Genomic DNA, 20,174 nt, shown 5'->3' with positions numbered 1-20,174 from the left:
GAATCCCAGAATTCTGTGATTCTGTGATACTCGGTTTAAAAAACTACTCCAGTGCAAAGAAAATCCATTAAGTGTCTATTAGATTTGTAAAAAAAAACAAGAAACTACATCAAAGACAGATTCTGTTATTACAACCTCTTAAAAGTTCCAATTATTCTTGGATCAATAGACCACCTGCTGAGCTGAAGCCACTTTAGCTTTTGAAACCCAGCCAAACATTCATAATGGACACAACTATCATAACAAAAGCTTCCAGCTACATTGCCCGAAACTGATAGGACAGAATGGTGTCCCACTTCAACTTCAAAGTAGAGTGCCTGGCAACCAATAGAAAGGAACAAGTGTAGAGATCTTTTTCAACTTTCAGGTGCAGATTTATTTTAAAAGCCAGAACTGTCAGTCATTTTAACTCACATCACAAAACCTGACCCCAGGAGCTGACAGGACTTTACTTTTAATGCATTATGGCACTTATGACAATTGGATAAGTGCTGTAATGTATGACAACACTTAAGATGTATGGGCCAACTTACCTATCCAGGACAGATCCCTATGATGCATTAAAAGAAATCTTCATTATAATACAGCATCAAATAGTGACATTTGAGGGTGTCAAAACATTTTACACTTACTATTCAGAATGTTCCCGACTCCTCAACAGGTTTTACCGAGTGGTCAGGAACTCTCCATGAAGGTACTATTTTTCGGACTTCTGAAACTCACATAAGCACACGAAAATAGTGCGTGGGAGGAAATACAATTTTCCTATCATTCTCACGATGGGGACGCTAACAACTGAAGAGTTGTTGTGTGTGTTTTGCACCCAAGACCTTCCCAACCTGCCAGAAGACCACCTGGAAATGGCATGAGGTCATTAAAACACAGGAAAATTGTTTGATGAAAATCCAGCCCTGTTGCTGTCTGTCAACCTATTGCCCCTTTGCTGTATCTCCTTCACCTTCCTTGGCTCTGCATTGCCACCTGTCACTTTCCTTTACCAAGTAATAACACGTCGTGTCTCAGAATATAATTAAAAATAAGGAAAAATCACAAATGAAATAGAAAGAAAGGTGAAGTTTTACAGCATAACTGCATCGCATTCTTTCTTGGAATATATGGTTAATGTTGGTTGAAGCATGTCTGACTTACACTCAGGGGCAATTAGGGATGGGTAATAAATGCTGGCCTAGCCAGTGATGCCCACATCACACGAAAGAATTTTAAAAAATCACCGGGAGTGTGAAGGCAGTGTAGGCAGGCCCACAGGATCCCCTGCTTGGAGGCCAAAGCCCCCATTCCCCCATCTTTCTCAGTGGGGATTGTTAAATGTCAGCTCCCCTAGAACATGTCCTTTGATGCAAGGTATAATCCCACCAAGTTTGGTTGAGATTGGCCAACAAACAACCAAATAGTCAAACATTTTGCTCACAGAGAAAATGAGAGAGAGAGAGACAGACGGATATATCAGACAGACAGAGAGAGACAGATGGATAGAGAGAGAGATAGAGAGACAGACAGAGAGGGAGAGAGAGAAAGACAGATGGATAGATCAGACAGACTGAGAGAGAGAGAGACAGAGAGAGAGAGAGATAGACGGATAGAGAGACAGACAGAGAGGGAGAGAGAGAGACAGGTGAATAGATCAGACAGACAGAGAGAAAGACAAAGAGACATGGATAGATCAGACAGACAGAGAGAGAGACAGATGGATAGATCAGACAGACAGAGAGAGAGAGACAGACAGAGAGTGAGAGAGACAGATGGATAGATCAGACAGACAGAGAGAGAGAGACAGACAGAGAGAGAGAGACAGATGGATAGATCAGATAGAGAGACACAGATGGATAGATCAGACAGAGAGAGAGAGAGATGGATAGATAAGGCAGACAGAAAGAGGGAGAGACACAGAGAGAGAGAGAGACAGACAGAGAGAGAGAGGGACAGATAGATAGATCAGACAGAGAGAGAGAGATGGATGGATCAGACAGAGAGAGACAGATGGATAGATCAGACAGACAGAGAGAGACAGACAGAGAGAGAGAGAAACAGATGGGTGGAGCAGACAGACAGAGAGAGAGAGAGACAGATTGGTAGATCAGACAGACAGAGAGGGAGACAGAGAGAGAGAGACAGACAGAGATATAGAGAGACAGACAGAGATAGATAAATAGATAGATAGATAATTGTCTTTGGAATCAAATCAGTTCAATTCTAGACCCAGTTCCCAAATATTGTTTAGGATAATGGTTGCTATTTAGCACTAAAATGTCTAATCTGTTTTTTTTTTATCTAGTTAGGTATGACAGCAGGCTGTTAGGTAGCAGGAAATCAGTGCCTTGTGTACCAGAGAACTAATGTTCTGAGTCTACATGATATCAATTGACATTAAATTTCTAATCCCTGCTGATTTGCGGTTTAGTAACCTCATCAATTTCACACTTTGCACACTTCACTCCTGAAGCTGGAATTTCTCAAAATAAAACAGCTAATTAAAGAGCAATGACCAATGAAGTTACTAGTTCAGTTTTGCTTCTGGTATTTATGAGACAGCTCCCCATGTTTATGCTGTTAAATCTTTCTTCTCGTAGTCTAACAGCAGGCTTGGAGAATAAAGCACATCCAGGTTCTCAGAAGCTGAATTAAAAGACCAGCATACATGCAACTATAATCCTTTTTACATTTCACACTTAACTAATGAAGTGTGCAAGATGTGAAATGTATAGAGATTAAGCGGCTGTAGATCAATTGACACCATTTAAAGTGCGAGTCCCTGTACAATAATGACTTCTATTTATATAGCGCCTTTAACATAATAAACATCCCAAGCTGCTTCACAAGATCATTATAAAACAAAGTATGACAGGGTTATAGAAGGACATGTTAGGTAAGATGACCAAAAGCTTGATCAAAGATGTAAGTTTTAGGACGTGTCTTAAAGGAGAAATGTGAGGCAGAGAGGCGGTGAGTTTTAAGGAGTGAATTCCAGAGCTTAGGGTATGGCCACCAATGGTGGAGTGACTAATTGGAAATTCACAAGAGGCCAGAATTAGAGGAGAGCAGATATCTCGGAGGATTGTGGGGCTGAAGGAGATTACAGAGATAGGAAGAGGTGAGACCATGAGGGTATTTGAAATCAAGGATGAGAACTTTAAAATCAAGATGTACACCAATAGATTAGTTCCAATATAATCACAATGGAGAAGAAAATGTTTGAAGGTAAACAAACAAATGACAAAGATGGCAGGAGAGAAATTCTGTTGTGGAGTTCAAGGGAGCCACAGTCATACAGATGAAATGAATTTCTTGAGTTAAAATCCACATGACTTACTGGAGAATATGCAGAATGCTGACTAGCTTTTTCATTCATTTCTAAAGATAGAAAATAAATACTTTCCCAGACAATTGCACGTTGGCTAAAATACCTGTTCATATTTATTTACAGTTGAAATAATACAGAGGAGCAGAAAATGCAACAAGATGTCACAAATCCAATGACCAGATATTGCCAAAGCAAGAAAATAGATGACCTCCTGCCGCCCCCCCCCCCCCCCCCCCCCCCCCCCTGCCCCGCCCCCACCACCTCCATAACCTTCTCAAATGCAGGGGCTGAGTGGATCAAGGAACTGAATCCTAGAGAATGTCTATAAGTTTTAAAAACATAATTATGCTTTAATAAAATGTGGAGCCTTTGAAGATGGTCATGAACAAATTAATCAATGATAATTATCACCCTGGCGATTTTTAAAGGAAGCCAGGGACATGTTCATAATACCCAATAACCAGGAGATCCCATTTTGAGACATCCATCACTGGGAAAAAGCCTCACCAAAGATGATGAATTATGCATTATGTAGTGGAGCTCCAAAGGCATTAAAAAAAAGTCTGGTTCTGTCCTCACCCAATAACCCATGTCCACATTCCAAGCAGAAGTTACTGGATTGCAATCAGGAGAAAGAAAATATTTATCTCCCTAAATGAGGAGCTAAATGGCTAACCACAGTAACCATAGTCTGAGGTCTGACTAATATCACTAATCTCTGTGGTTTAGCCTTTGGGGATGCTAGGTTTGCTGAAGTAATGGTAACATTCACATGCCATTAGATGCTCCCGTTTCACACTGTGTGGTATAAAAATGGCAATCTTTCAAAAGCTGCCTCGAAAGGGACATCTCCACTGAAGCTGTAATCGCTTGACATTTAAAGGCAAGAAAACAATTAATTATGCTGCTGGAAGTGCTGACTAAACAGTAAACTTTTGCTCTTGCACAATTGCCCTAATCACCCGGCTGCGACTTAAACAGAACCATATGGAGTAAGAGAAAACTACACTGAACCATTGATGGATCAGCCTGATGGAACAAGAGAAACATCACAGCACCTTTGGCGGGTTCTAAGGAATACCACACGAGGAGTTCATTAAAAGTGGAGATTATTTAATGTGTGTGTGTAAGAGATAATGTATATAATGTTATTGGAAATTATTTTTTAAAAATAGAGATTTAGTCTGTGTGTGTTAATTGGATTAAAGCCATCTAGTCTGGGTGCTTTGATGTATAATGGTATTGAGATGTGAACAAAGGTAGAGAGTACATTTGCATTTTCTTGAATAGAGCATTCAAGAATGGGAGTGAAATCTGAGAATTTGCATTCAAAGGGGAAGCTGGGTATAACCTGAGAGGAGTTTGTGTGTGCAGGTAAGATCTAAGCCTGTAAGCCTACAACTGTCTGAAAAGGAACATATTGAAAGAAACCTCATTTTGAATTCGTAAGGTAGAAAAGTTTTGCCTGGTGTCTGGTTAAATCGATTGGTTATTGTTGCCTTAGTAGAGATTAATTTGGGAATTTGTTAAAAAAATTATGATAGTAGCCAAATATATATGTGTTTAATTTGTTGCAAATTAATAAATGTCTCATTTAGTTTGATATAAAAACCTCTCGAGAACTGGTGGTCTTATTCCTGAATTTCGAGCTGCAACTGAAAACAGACCAATTGAAAATATAGGTTATGACAGTTCTTTAAAGTTTTCTTCTGGGATTTTAAATAACTCAGCCTTTATCAACTGCAGTGTCATTATAGTATGTGTGTGCACATGTGAGCATGTGGCCGTGTTTGTGTATGTGAGTATGTGTATTTGCTTATGTGTGTGAATGTACCAGGAGGAAATAAAGCAGCAGGGGAGAGGAGCAAGGGACAATCAGTGGATTTTGAGGGAAATGAGGGAAATCTTCACCTTTTGATGTCCTTTTCATGATGTTTGAATTCCATCAAATTAAATAAAACCCCCTGTTTCAGAAATAGTTTGCCTAGGATTTTCCATTAAAGTATTGCCTTGCCCATGTGCAAGTTTGTGTTTGTGATAAATCTTTCAAGACAATCTTTGAAAATTGCTATTAAGGATATAACAGGTGATTTATGTAAAGGGTGTTATATTATTGGTTTGCCTAGGACTTTAAAACCTCAATACTAACAATAACACTTTGTGCTTATGTTCATGTAGTGCAAAAAGCAATGTCACATACATGCCATTGTTGTAACCGTACAACCGTCTTGTTAAACAACTGACAAGAACTTAGAGAGTGTAGATCATACCTGATCATTTTCTTGATACATTTGAGGACGTTGCAGAGAAAGTTACCTTTCCACCAGCATCGTTGGTGTGAAATATGAATATAAGAAATAAAAGCAGGAGTAGGTTATACAGCCCCTTGAGACTTCTCCACCATCTAGTTAGATCATGACTAGCCTTCTTCCACATTCCTATTCTATTCCCAACTGCCTTTATTTCTTTAATATTTAATTGTTTTTTTTCTTTTTAGAAGAAAGGTTACTGAACTTTCCCTGGAAATGTTCATTTTGAATGATTACAACACAGAATGAGACCATTCAACCCATCAAATCTGTGCTTGCTCTCTGTAAGTTCACTTAGAGACAATTCATGCAAGGTTCCTGTGTGTGAAAGGGTTTATTTATCAGCAATACTCAAGTTCTGTATGACCAAATTTGTGTTTGTGATAAAGCTTTCAAGACAATCTTTGAAAATTGCTGTTAAGGATATAACAGGTGATTTATGTAAAGGGTGTTATATTATTGGTTTGCCTAAGACTTTAAAACCTCAATACTAACAATAACACTGTGTGCTTATGTCCATGTAGTGCAAAAAACAACATCACATACATGCCATTGATGTAACTGTACAACCGTCAAATCTTTTCATCTTGCACTCATCAGGACAGATACAAGAATGCCAAATTTCATAGGGAGCAACAACTTATGCTGCATGAGAAAAGGGTGTTGATTTGTTGGAAAGCAGACTCTAATTGGTTGAGGCATTCCCAAGGAGAATGCACCAGGGATCTGCACCATGGTAATGCCAAAGTCTAGTTGCCAACCAAACAGCACCTTTTTCTCATGCAGTATAAATTAATGTACCCTTTGAAATTTGGCATTCTTTCGTTTGTCCTGATGAGTGCAAGATGAAAAGATTTGACACCATGGGCTGAATTTTCCCCCGTCGGAGGAGGGGAAGTTGATGGGCGGGTGCATGCGGATGTGCTTCTGACCGGCAACCCCCAATCAGAGGCGCGTCGCCATTTTATGTGAGCAGGCCAATTCAGGCCTGCCCAGCGTGACGTCCGCACAGAAGTGCTATGCGCTTCCTGTACGGGCATGGGGGGATGCTTAAAATCAAGAGTGCGCTCTTTCACACATGCGCATGGAGGAGCGCACTCATCTCCCTGAGGCTAAGTGCAGCCTCAGGGAGATCGCCTCTACTTTAAAAAATATTAAAAATAGAAAAAAAAAATTTCCCTTACATGTCCCCTCATGTGACAATGTCACATGAGTAGGGACATGGCCATAATTTCCAAAAAAACTTTATTAAAATTTTTAAAACCCTGCATGAAACCTCTGGATGAGGTTTCATGTTTTCTCTCTTTACCGCCGGGGCTCCTGGCTGACTTGCTGACCTTAAGGTTGGACGGGCAGATGCACTAATCACTTTAATTGCTCTGTCAATGGCCTCAATTGGCCAATGACAGGTCGGCGGGCCCATGGCTGATTTTGCTGCGCCCCCACCTTCCTGAAAATTTAAATGGGTTGCGGTGACGTTGGGGGTTCCGCCTGAAGTCACCATGCGTCATTTTATGCGTCGGCGAGCGGCCCCGCCCCCGTTCACTGACGGTAAAATCCAGCCCCATGACTCTTTTCTCAGCAACACTCAAGTTTATTTAGATTTTCAGAAAACATTTGGCAAACTTCTGCTCAAGGTGCCTTTGATTAGTAATGAAGGGAAAGAAAGAGAGGGGTGGGGGGGTGCAAGGAATGCATTGATGTCGCTTCTTTCCATATCTTAAAATTGTCTCAAAACTCTTCAATGACAATCCGATCTTATTTTAAAGAACGGTGACTGCTATTATATTGGCAACTATGGTGACCATTTTGCACAGCCAAACAGCAATGGAATAAATAACCAATTTGCTTATTTTTGGTGGAACTAGTTAAGGGAGGAAAGTCATGGGAGGCCTTTGTGTTTTTTCTAAAAAAGAGCCATGAGATCTTTAACATTCACTTGAGCCAATGGAACAGCCAGGAAGAACCTAAGTTTAACATCTCAAACGAAGGACACATCACTATCCTAGTTTTGCAGTGGAGTATTAGCCCTTTATCTCTTGCGACTGGGTTTAAAGCTAGGCTGTTTTGACTCAGAACTGAGAACTGAGACAAACCGATGCACAAGTTAATGACTAAGCCTCACACTATTTGAAAACACAGTGATGGCTGCCATCAATGCCTTGTTGCAACATCTTTGCGTGTCTTTCACCTTGGTTCCATCATCAGCCAATCAATTTAGTCATGGAAAGTTACGAGTGACCTTGATTTGAACCAATGAATGAGCACAGTTGGTAACCAAGGGATTATTTTCTACTCAGATGAATGGAGTAGCAAAAGTAAGGTCATCAGGTAGAAGAAATAACATGATCAATAGCTGTCATCTTTAAGAACTCGATGGTTCCTCAAAGGCAGAGTACAATTGATTTTATATGTTTTTTTTCGCAGCAGCAGTCTTTTAGGTTAATTAGTTAAATTGACCACACTTGCCATTACACACAGACTAAGTAAACTATATAAAGGAGTTCCAAGGAAGTTTTGACCAAAAGATCCAGACCCGAAACATCTGTTTTCTCCACAGATGTTCCTTGACTTGTTGAGAGTGTTTTCAGCAATCCCTCTTATTGTGAAAGAATTCACATTGCGGCTCGATCTTTCACTTCAATACACCAACTCACAACGGGAAACCTGGCGGGAAAATTTACTTCCCAAGCTCGTGATTCATCAAATCACGGGCTGAATTTTATGGATGATTGGGTGGGCGCCCCCCCCCCCCCCCCCACCCGCCACCCACCGCCCCCCACCCCCGACCCCCGACCCAGTCAGGCGTGAAATCGCACAAGATGACACTGGGCGGGCGTCCCGATGTCATCTCGCTCCCGCGCGATATTTCGGTCGGCGGGCACACACAAAAGTCGGAAGCCTGCCTGCCGACAATTAGGAGGCTAATTAAGCCCATTAACAGCGCAATTATCTGTCATTTTACGTAACCCGTCCAACCTTACAGACGGGTGAACCGGCCAGGTGGCCTTTGCATTTTTCAACAAACCTAATCCACAGGCAGGATGAGATTTCCGTGATGAAAGTAAATATAAATCAGTTTCTGTGGACGACATTTTCATCAGCTAGATTTTCAGGTGACTGATTATGATGCACGGACACGTGGTTTCAGCTGTCGAAACCTTTATTTTTCGCCGTTTCAGGTCTTCAGCTCCTGGAGGCAGCTCTCCGCCTTCAGGGAGCTTTCTGTCAGCGCTGGCCCACTCCCGTGCTGACATCAGTGCCCGGCCTCCTCCCCTGCCACCCACCGCCACCTCCCCCCCCCCCACCCCACCCTGGCAATGCTGAGCTTTTCACCGCACTTTTCGCTCTGCCTGGCCATTCATTGGCCAGCCAGCGTGAAATCACGGTCGGGGGACCAATAGCAGTCGGGGGTCCATTTCCTGGCCGACCCTCAGCCCACCAATCGCACTCGCCTGCCGAGCTGAAAGTTCAGGCCCATGATCCTAGAATGTGGAAGTTCCCTACATGGACCATCTGCACAGACGGGGACACTACTGTACTGAGAATAAACCCCAGGATGGGGGATCCGAAGAAAGTGAGTTCTTGTAGAAATTCCCACTGTTCATCATTCCCATTGTTCATACATCCTAGAAAATGGAGGGAATCTTTTTATAACTGTGACAAGGGTTCCAATTTGTACGGTCTGACTCTAACACTTCACTGTTTCCAATAGTGATTACGGAAAAGCAGTGAGAGGCCGGATTTTAATACCTAAATGGCAAGATAAGGGAGGCAGAAGGGGAAGTGCCTGGTCCACTTGCTCCCTCCCCCACCGTTGCGCTATTTCATGTTAAGTATCAGCCGGCTAATTAGCGGCCAGCCGATGGGAATGCCAGCCAATTAGCGCGGGGTGCAGGAGGGCTCAGCGGCAAATCAGGTGGAAGTCAGTCCTGGCCACCAATTTAAAGGACCTCCTTCCCTCTCGCTCTCTCCTGAATTGTTCTGTCAGCCTGTAGGACCTGAACAAATCAAGTACACAAACAGCCAAATGCTGCCACCTTCAACAGTCGATTCTGCTGCTAAATACACCCTTGGATCCATTTGCAGGCCTTTTTGTTCAGCCTTGTGCCAACCCACCACTACCTACCCCCCCCAAACCCCTGTGGCTCACTCCCAATGCTTTTCCCATGTAACTCCAGAAAAATGGAGCGGGGCACAAAGAATTGAAGTCCAGTTGAGTTTTTAACAAGTTTCAGAGCTTGTGAAACGACCTTTTCGTGAAGGCTGTGGGCCTCTGATTTCAGGACCGGCTCACATTCCGCATTATCGGCAACTGGCAGGATGACATTGGATTGCCGATCCAACGCCACATCATGCCATATTTTACGTAGGCGTGTGTGTGGGGTTTGGGGGAGCGGAGTGTTCTGCTGCTGCCTGGTTTGTCTATGTAAAATCCAGCCCCAAGGAGCGAGAGCTTTGGTTTATTCCATTGCCATTCATTAGGTGTGGAAGGATGAGGCGAATTGGAAGACCCTCCCTGCCTCGCACTGCCACCCCAGCAGACATTAGCAAACTGAGCAGAGGCTGGAGATGGAGCGTAGGATCAACATGGTTCACATGGCCCACCGAAGGAGATCCCTGATGGGTTGTCCAGGCTCGTATCATTTTCTGTTCTTTTCTTGAATTGTTAAACATGCTGCCCATCTATATCCTGAAGTAAGATTTGGAAAATGATGATGGAAAAGAAAGTATGAATTTCCAATGCAATGTTCACACCTGCGTGTACTTTCAATATTTCTACCTATAGAGTCAATTAAGTTATTTTATACTGTCGGCCAGCATTATTAACAACTCTTGCAGCTGTAGAAAAGAACATTACCAATTCTGTCCATCAATCAGAATAAATGTCAATTGTTTCCTTAACAATTAGTGCACTCAATATATGCAACTGTATTGACTGAAGCGTGCTTGTCTTACTGGTGAGACTATTGAGTATGTGTGAAGAAGTGAAATCTTGATGGATTTTGCAACTATTTGCATATGAATTAACAGTGAACAAACGTGGATGTAGTTAGCTAGTGCATGAATTCAGATTAAGTATATCATTTTCAAGCCAAGAATGGATGGACATTTGTCTAGAGCCATGATTCCTTCTCCACTTCCATAGAATCTTTTAAAGCAGCTTTCTTTTTTTGGTCTTCATTCTTTCATGGGATGTTGGCATCGCTGGCAACGTCAGCATTTGTTGCCCATCCTTACTTGCCCTTGAACTGAGCAGCTTGCTGGGCCATTTTAGAGGGGAGTTAGGAGTCAATCACATTGCTGTGGGTCTGGAGTCACATGTAGGCCAGAACAGGTAAGGATGGCAGATATCCTTCCTTCCCCTAAAGGGCATTAGTTTCGTGGTCACTATTTCTGAGACTAAATTTCAATTCCAGATGTATTAATTGCATTTAAATTCCAACAGCTGCCATGGTGGGATTATGAACCCATGTCCCCAGAGCATTAACCTGGGCCTCTGGATTACTAGTCTAGTGAAATTACCACTACACCACCATGCCTCAGTTAGCTATTTGCTGGAGTGTCCCCCTATGCTATCCATCAAGCCCTGTTTCAAATCCTGACCTACTTTTCCTTAAAAGATGCAGTGATCAGTTCCTCAGCTGTACGCTACTTCAATATTTTTGTACATTTTATATTTGAAAGAAAAGTTGCCACCTGCCTTGTCCCGCCTGTATCTGAGAGGAACATAAGAATTGCTAGATGAATAAAAAGACCTAGTCCATCTAGCTTGCCTTCTCCCATTCTGATAGTCTCACGATACAGCAATAATGGGGTTGTTGACTAATCATAGCAATCAATCTCTATTAATTACTCTACAACATCTATTTGCACACATATAATTGCACACAATATAATTAGGGTAGGCAGATTGTAAGACATGATGCAGGCTGTCATAAATATGACTATAGTTAATATTAAAAGTGCTCACCACAGTCAATTATCATACTTCTGAGCTTCAGAGCAGTAATAGCACTGAATAAAGAGCTTTACTAATGCTGAAGAAAATAGACTTGCTGCCAAAGCTTTTCGTTTGACACTCATCAGGACAGATGTAAGAATGCCAAATTTTAAATGGAACAACAATTTATACTGCATAAGAAAACGGTACTGATTGTTTAGCAAATCACTTCTGATTGTTTGAGCTTTGCCACGGAGAATGCACCAGGGAACTATTGTCCCCCACACTAATACTTAATTCAAAAAGGTCGCAATGCCTGGACATGTTCCTTTTGCCTGCCGGGGATAGGTCCTTGCGAATGAATACATATAGCTTCTACAAAAAAGTTTATAATATCAGACAATTTTGATTTTCTGTATTGCACAAATAACATTTTGTTTTTCAAAATTATGCCACATTTCATTCCTTGTAATGACCCATTGCTGATCTATAGCTGATGGATATGCTAAATCTACACAAAACACCTGTTTGGCCTCAAGCTGCGGTATTGTGTCCAATTTCGGGCACCATTCTTAATGAAGGACACGAAAGCTTTGGAGAGGGTACGGAATAGCTTTGCTAGAATGGTTCTAGGGTGAGGGATTACAGTTACTTCCACAGACTGGAGATACTGGTGTTGTTCTCCGTAGAGAGGTAGAAGTAGGAAGAGATTTGATAGCGGTGTTTAAAATCATGAAGTTTAGATAGGGCACTGCACCCACAGCCTATTTCAATTCCATGTTAAATGCTATGCACAAGGTTACACTGTTTATGTCACAGATCCATATTGTTGGACTTTTCACACTTCTGTACATGTTTTTATGGTACACTTTTTTGTGGAGTCTATAGCACAGAAACAGGCCATTTGGCCCAACTGGTCTATGCCATGCTCCACACAAGCCAAAGCACAAAAAATGATGGACAGTGAAGAGATCAGTTGGTTCATCAAAGTCACTGCTCCACAGGCCCTGCACAAATGCCTCCAGTGGGTTTCTACCCCTGGTATTTAGATAGTCTGAGGGAAAATTATCAGACTCGCCCTTAAATCACAAAGATAACTGAGTAAGATTCCAGAATATCCAATCACCTCCATGACCAAATTCCAGTCAGTTGAATTTTGCAATTTAAAATTTTTTCGACACAGTGCCAGAGTAACCATTGTGTCCTATGGAATGGAGTTCCTCTATCCATCCATACCATTTAATCAGGTATTTATTCCATATAATTTTTGATGGACTACTTCAACATAGCATTAAGGTGCTTTTTCTCAGAACCTGCTTCATCTAGTGACTTCCTTTATGGGGGAAAATTTTTCCCTTCTTTCTAACCTTGCTTAAGGTTTGTTGGTTTTGTTCCTGTATCCTTTAAGTCCAACCAGTGTCTGGCTAAACTTTTATCTGCATGGTTTTTCAATACACTAAGTGTTAAGCTCAACAATACTGTTGGGGATATATTACTCCTTAATAGAACAACCCAACTTTTGGTTCTCTTCTTAGGCATTAACCTAATTAAAAGAAAAAGGGTCCTGCCTCCTAAATGCATCTAATATTTGAAATAACTATTTATTATTGTTAACAGTACCTATGGTGTTTATGGTTATTGGTCCAAGGAGTTTCTAAAGACACTAATCACTCGTGTGAAATTATAATTTATTATGTGCTCATTGCTGTGAAATTAAAAATAGAGTAAGACACTTGTGAAAGCATCATCCACTGAGCTGCAAGACATTTTGCTCTCCGTATGCACTGACTAAGGATTTACTTTCCCCAGATGTGGACACAAGTTCAAATTCCAAGGCCCAAGATATGATATTTGCAAAATCAAATGCGGATACAAAAAATTCAAGGCAGGACCTGTCTTCAAACTTGTTCCTTACACAGAACACAATTAAAAGACACAACATGAGCACTCATCCAACTTAAAATTGTGGCCCTTAATGAATGTAAAAATATTCTGTTGCATTAACATTGGCAATATGAAAAACTATGTGTTAATAGTGAATACATTGCTGAAAAGAGAGACATGTTGCTGAAGCTTTTATTCTTGCACTCATTAGGACAAATGCAAGAATACCAAATTGCAAACAATCACAACAATTTATACAATAGGAGAAAAGGTTGGCTGATTGGTTGGCAAGTCAAGTCTGATTGGCTGAGGTGTTGTCATGAAGAGAGCAATGGGGAACTATTGGCTCCCCAAGCTCCTAGCTAATTCAAAAAAAAGTGCAAGGTTTGAACATATTCTTTTTATTTGCAGAGAATGGGTCCCAGTGTATGAATGTGTGTCACTTCTAATAAGCATAAATGAGCCTCGTTATGAGCTCAACTAATTATCTTGAATTAGTTGTTAATATAGCTATTAGGATTGTTCAGCAAGTGTTGCCCAACTACAGAATCACATCTAACAGTGGACCTTTTTTTTTCGATTTAGCAAGGGTGGGCTGGTTGAGTATGGTCTGTACACTGCTTATTACGAACAACCAAAGGAACATTCTGTTTGATTTGATCAGCCACCTATTGGGACGTACAACCTATGTAGCTGGCAATACTCCAGCACTGAAATTCATGCACAATGTTGCTCAATTAAGAGGTAAGCAGAATGTCTTGGGGAGCCAATAGTTGTCCTTTCTTTCTTCATGGCAACACCTCGGCCAATCAGGGTTGACTTGCCAACCTTTTTTCTCATGTAGTAAAAATTGTTGCCATCGTTTGAAATTTGGCATTCTTGCATTTGTCCTGATGAGTGCTGGAGGAAAAGCTTCAACAACATGCCTTTTCAGCGATATTCAATCTCTGTACCACCAAGCAACTGGGTGAATATATTAACCAGTAACACAGCCCAGCCTCAATGTTTACCTCACTGAAGAGAATAGCCTTGCTTGTGGTCATAATACAAATCTAATTAGTTGTATAATTTCCTTGATGTATTCACTGGGGAGAAATAATACTCTTGTAAAAAGAAATACACTTCTTCTATCTTTTCCATAGACTCCTCGTCATCTTGCTAATGACAGAGAGAAACCGAGATTGATGAACACTTAGATTGTATTAAATAATACTCAGTTCCAAATGATAGGACCTTAGGGTAATTAAGCTGCAATCATCTATACCAATTTAATTAAACATTTTTTCTGATTTCATTTGATTCCGCTGTTTTGTAAATTTCTTTTAAAGGGCTTAATGAATGGGTAACCCTGATGGGAATATTCATGGCTTATTACAATGTAGTGCCGGCTCTGGCTTTGTTCATACACATATATTGATAGCCATCTGTAGATCTCAGGAACTAACCATGGAAATTTATGGCCGAGGCTTTGGGAGTCTCAGATCAAATAAGATAGATGAAGAGGAGCTATTTCCACTGATAGGGAAATCTAGGAACAGAGGGCATAGACTGAAGGTTGCAGCAGGATCTTCACTTCTACACACAATGGGTAGTAGGAGTTTGGAATTCTCTTGGACAAATGGTAATAGGTGCAAGATCAATTGCTAATTTTAAACCTGAAATTGATAGATACACACATACAAACGAATGTATGAATTAGGAGCATAAGTAGGCCATTCGGCCCCTTGAGCTGTTTCTGCCATTCAATAAGATCATGGCTGATCTGATTGTGGCCTCAACTCCACATTCTGCTGACCCCCAATAACATTTGACTTCCTTGTTAGTCAAGAATCTATCTACTCCTGCCTTAAAAATTCATTGGCTCTGCCTCCATTGCTCTCTGGCAGAGAGTTCCAAAGACTCACGACCCCCTGAGAGAAAAAAAAATCTTCTCATCTCCATCTCTAATGGGAGACCCCTTATTTTTAAACCGCGGCTCTACTCTCTCCCACACAGGGAAACATCATTTTTGCTAATCAAAGTCATTAAGGAATATAGAGCATAGGGGAGTATATGGAGTTAGGTCACAGGTCAGCCATGACCTCACTGAATGGCAGAATAGGTTCGAGCAGTTAAATGGCCTCCTACTCCTGTTCCCATGAGTCCTGCAGATGAAGGTCTGGATGAAGGCTAACAATTCATTCGTATGAGCCCATATGGGTTAAGGCACATCTTCTGCTTTCAGTGTAAGTTCCTGAACTATTTTAGGTTTATACAGCACGTCATCCTGTCCTTAGAACCTCCCAATAGATTCTTGTTGGATCTTTAATTGGTCCCCTGGTACAAAATGAGAAAACAGCTACTCACTAGGGGGGAATTCACAGGCGCCAGCCCTTGCCCCATCAATCTGCGCAGCAACAATCCCAAGAGTATCATATGCTGTGCCAAAACCTTCTAACATCAGAGACAGGTACCGAACTGTGCAACAAAACAACTTCTATAAAATGCATGTAATCAAGGAGTCTAATGTTAACTATGCAGATACCAAGAAAGACATTGCATAGAGCAAACAGCTCGACTACACAGTCCCTACCACTTACACCATCCATGTTTGTCACAGGCAGCCATCGATGTTGAGCGAATGATGAAAAGCATTTTTCATTACCATAAGGGGTCAATTGCAAAGGGAACTGCCTATAAGGTTGGGCAATAAATGCTGTTCTTGTCAATAATGTCCACATCCCATGCATTAATAAACAAGTATTAAGCACACCAACTATTTTGGACAGTTCTTTGCACCATGTTAACCTATGTACAATATTTACCAATGGGGACTCCAGGAGAGGCCTGTTTTTGTGCTGTAAATACTAGGCTATAGCACTGGCTCTCCTCCAATGCCCTGCAAATTTATTATACAGGCTCTGTGAATGCTATCTAGTGACAAAGCTGCAGAATAATTTAAACTGAAGCACATAAAGGACTAAAATGACTCTCAGTGATAGTGATGCACGCATTAGCACTTGCAGAAAATTCCCCTGCACTCTTTTAATGCTTTTGTAAATTCATTTGTAAAACCTGTTAAGCTTGCACTGAGGAATAGCATTACAGAATAACATTCATTGCAAATTCCATCGAGGGAACTTTCAATATTTCTAGTGTTATCAAACAGAGGTTTTGTGGTGCAGTGGGTAGCATCCCTGCCTCTGCGCCAAAAATTCTGGGTTCGAGTCCCACCGCAGGACTTGATGGCCACTGAAGGTGCGTTCGCAATGTGGCCAAATAGGTTGATTATCAACCTGCAAATCCTTCCAACACACGCCAACGGCAGGTGGTAAGAGTGGGAGAGATTCTTGGTCAGATGTGTGATGGAAAGAAAATTGGAGCCTCTACCATCACTATACATACTGGGCTACAACATGTGTGTAAAATGGTGTGTTGCCATAGCAACTCAGACTTCTTTGAGGTGGGGGAGAAGGGGGCAGATGGCCGGCGTGAAACAAATTGGTGCCAACATCATGGGGTTCGATGTTCCCCGTTCTGGCTGGGGTGGACTTGGGACCTGCCTCCTTGCCCTACCTGTGGTGCTTTGGGTTGGACCTGACTTCAAGCAGAGAGCTGAAGAAGAAAGAAGTATTACCAGCCCTCGAGGATGGTCACTGAGGCTCAGGGAATTAAGAAAATTAATTTGTTGGACACTACTGTGGCGATATATTTCCAAGCCAAGATGGTGAGTGGCTTGGAGGGGAACTTCCAGGATATGGAACTCCCATGTGTCTGCTGCCCTTGTCCTTCTAGATGGTCGTGGGTTTGGAAGGTGCTGTGTAAGGAGACTTGGTGAGTTCCTTATTAACCTTATTTAAAATGTTTAGAAATCCCAGAGGTTCACTCCTCCCTGTATACACTACATACATTCAATGTGAGTCATACAGCCCAAGGGGGGTCTATACAATTCCCAGCCTCTCGATGCACTATAGCTGAAAGGTCTTAGGCAGCGACCTTTCCCTATTGCGCTTCAGAGGGGTCTGGCCCAAGCTTTAGTACATCCCTTTGAAACAGAAGCAAATCAAAGTAGCATGATGCTCCTCCCACCTCCGGAGAACCACAGTTCAGACTCAGCCTAGGTTCCGATTTCTCTGCCTCCCTCTCTTCTCTTTTGAGTTGCTCCAAGCCGCTCTTTCACCAAGCTTTTGTGCACATGTTTTAATGACTCCTTTGGTTCCGTGTTAAATCTTGCATGGTAACCCTCCTAACTAAAGCGCCGTGGGGCTATATTTTAACCACACTAAAAATGCTATATAAATGCAAGTTGTTGTTGCAGATTTACACTGTCAGCTTAATGGATTGTAAAGTGGAAATTGTATCCTATCGTTGCTGAACATCCAGTGTAAAAAGCAACTCTGGCAAATTTTGTCTTTTTAAATCTATTCTGGTTTGTAATTGAACCTCACATTTCGAGAAAATGTTGGAGTCAATTCCTTATCGGCGCACCTCATTGTGTTTAAAAAGATGCTGAGTTGTTCTCTCAAGGTTTGGCATGACAATTGTCGCAGACGATTTGCTCTTGAAACTAAACGCCAGATTTGATTATCATTTTGGTGCAATTCTTGAACTTTGCACTCAATGTAAAAAGTGCTAAGATAATTCCCATCTTCTGCAATTTGAGTCAGCAGCAGAATACTCCCAGGTCAGGGGAGCACACAAGTCCAGTGTAGATCTCCTTCCATTGTGCCAAGTGTGAGTCAGCCCTAGTCTCAGAAGACGTGTTCTTATTAAATCAGTGTAATATTTTCTACTGACTGTCCTGGTGACCCTTTGATCTTCCTGAATAAGATTAGCCAAGGGAAGGAACTGGGGTTTTGGCTCGGGAACCCCCTCTACAGGGCGGCCATATCTGTAGTCAGCGAGACAGCGAGAGCCTCAAAGCCGGCCCCGAGTACTGGGTCCATGGTCTACCACTGGGAGGCTGCCTGCAGGAGCTGGCCTTGTCCATGGCTCCTTGGAGGCTCCAGAGACCAGCTAGAAAATTCCAGTCGGCCTCTGTAACTCTTTTGAGTACAAACCCGTTTCCATCTGTTTCAGATGAAGTTACATTGTTTCATAGTTTGCCATTGTGAGATTTGAACTCTTGATAATCTTTTAAATGAAAACCAAATCAACAAAATTGGGATAAATCAGGCACAGACCCTAATTCAGGTCAGCTGTAAAACCAAGGACAAAGTTTAAAGGAACCTTACAAACTTTAAATCAAAATGTGATTAAAGGGATCAACAAAACACCCCAGTCCCCGCGGTGCCCACCGAGCATGGAAGGCCTCGAGAGTGTCAGCAGACACCGCGTGCTCCCTCTCCAGGGACATCCGGCAGCGAACGTAGCCGCTGAAGAGGGACAAACAATCGGGCGGGACTCCCCCGTCGATCGCCCACTGCCTGGACCTGTTAATGGCCAACTTGGCCAGGCCCAGGAGCAGGTTCACGAGGAGGTCCTCCTCCTTCCCGACCCCCTTCCGCACCGGGTGCCCATAGATCAGGAGCGTGGGGCTGAAGTGCAAACAAAACATCAATAAAAGGTTTTTCAAGTAACTAAAAAGGGAGTGCAGCCTACAACACCCTGTGTATACATGGTCCACGGACTCCACAAGACCGCAAAAAGGGCACGTGTTCTGAGAGTCCGTGAACCTAAGCATCCTCTTATTATAGGGGACTGCTGCATGCAACACCCTCCAACCCAGGTCCCCGATAGAAAGGGGGAGTACACCTCCATAGAGGGCCTCCCATCGGGGGCCTCCGCCGCCGGACGGCAACAAGGCACGCCAGGGCGTGTCCGGGCGATGGACAAGGGCGAGAAAATGGAAGGTGTGCAGCAGCAGTCCGTACAAAAAGCCCCTCTTTGCTGTGCCTTTTGGCATGTCCCCGAGGCGGCTCATATTGTGGGGCACCAGCACCCGAGGGAGGGTTCGGGGCTTGGGGCCAATGTGGAATTCTGTCCGAACAGGGGAACGTTCAGACGGAAGACCACCGCGCACCTGGGCCACCTCAAGACCCAAAATAACGTCGGGTCCGAGCACGACCGTTCTCAGGTCTTGGATGGCATCGGCTGCGACCTGGACACTCACAGACGCGCGTCGCGCCAAATCCTGCGGGAGCATCCAGCCCAGTCCTCCGCCACCCAGCACGTCCCTGATCCTGGTCACCCCTGCGGCCACATCCCTCCTCTCTACCAACCACTGAAAAGGAGGGAGAGGCGGATTCCTGAGCAGCGGCTCTCTGACGATAGCCGCTACTCCTGACAGGGGGAGAGCTGCGTCGCGAGGCGACCACGTTCCAGACTTTGATCAGGTCCTGGTAAAAGACGGGCAATGCCTGCAAGGAGCCACCGAGGCCCAGCTGTTCTATAAACAGGAGCTGCACGTCATAATTCAGGCCGTGCACCTGACGAAAAGGAAGAAATACTTGCATTTATGTCAATCTTTTCATGCACACACCGGATGTCTCAAAGCACTTCCCAGCTAATGAGACACTTTTCAAAGTGTAGTCACTGTTGTCATGGAGGAAATATGGCAGTCAATTTGTACTCAGCGAATTCTCACAAACAGCAATGTGATAATGGCCAGATTGCTGTTTGTTATATTGTCCAGATAGTCCGTTTTTTTGTGATGTTTATTGAGGGGTAAATATTGACCAGGGCAAATTTCCTGCTCTTCTTTGAAGTAATGCGATGGGATCTTTTATATCCATCCAAC

Source organism: Carcharodon carcharias, chromosome 32 (genome assembly GCF_017639515.1).
Source record: "Carcharodon carcharias isolate sCarCar2 chromosome 32, sCarCar2.pri, whole genome shotgun sequence".
In the NCBI taxonomy this organism is placed as follows: domain Eukaryota; kingdom Metazoa; phylum Chordata; class Chondrichthyes; order Lamniformes; family Lamnidae; genus Carcharodon; species Carcharodon carcharias.
The sequence above is the reverse complement of the archived record's forward strand: the minus strand, read 5'-3'. Positions refer to the sequence as shown.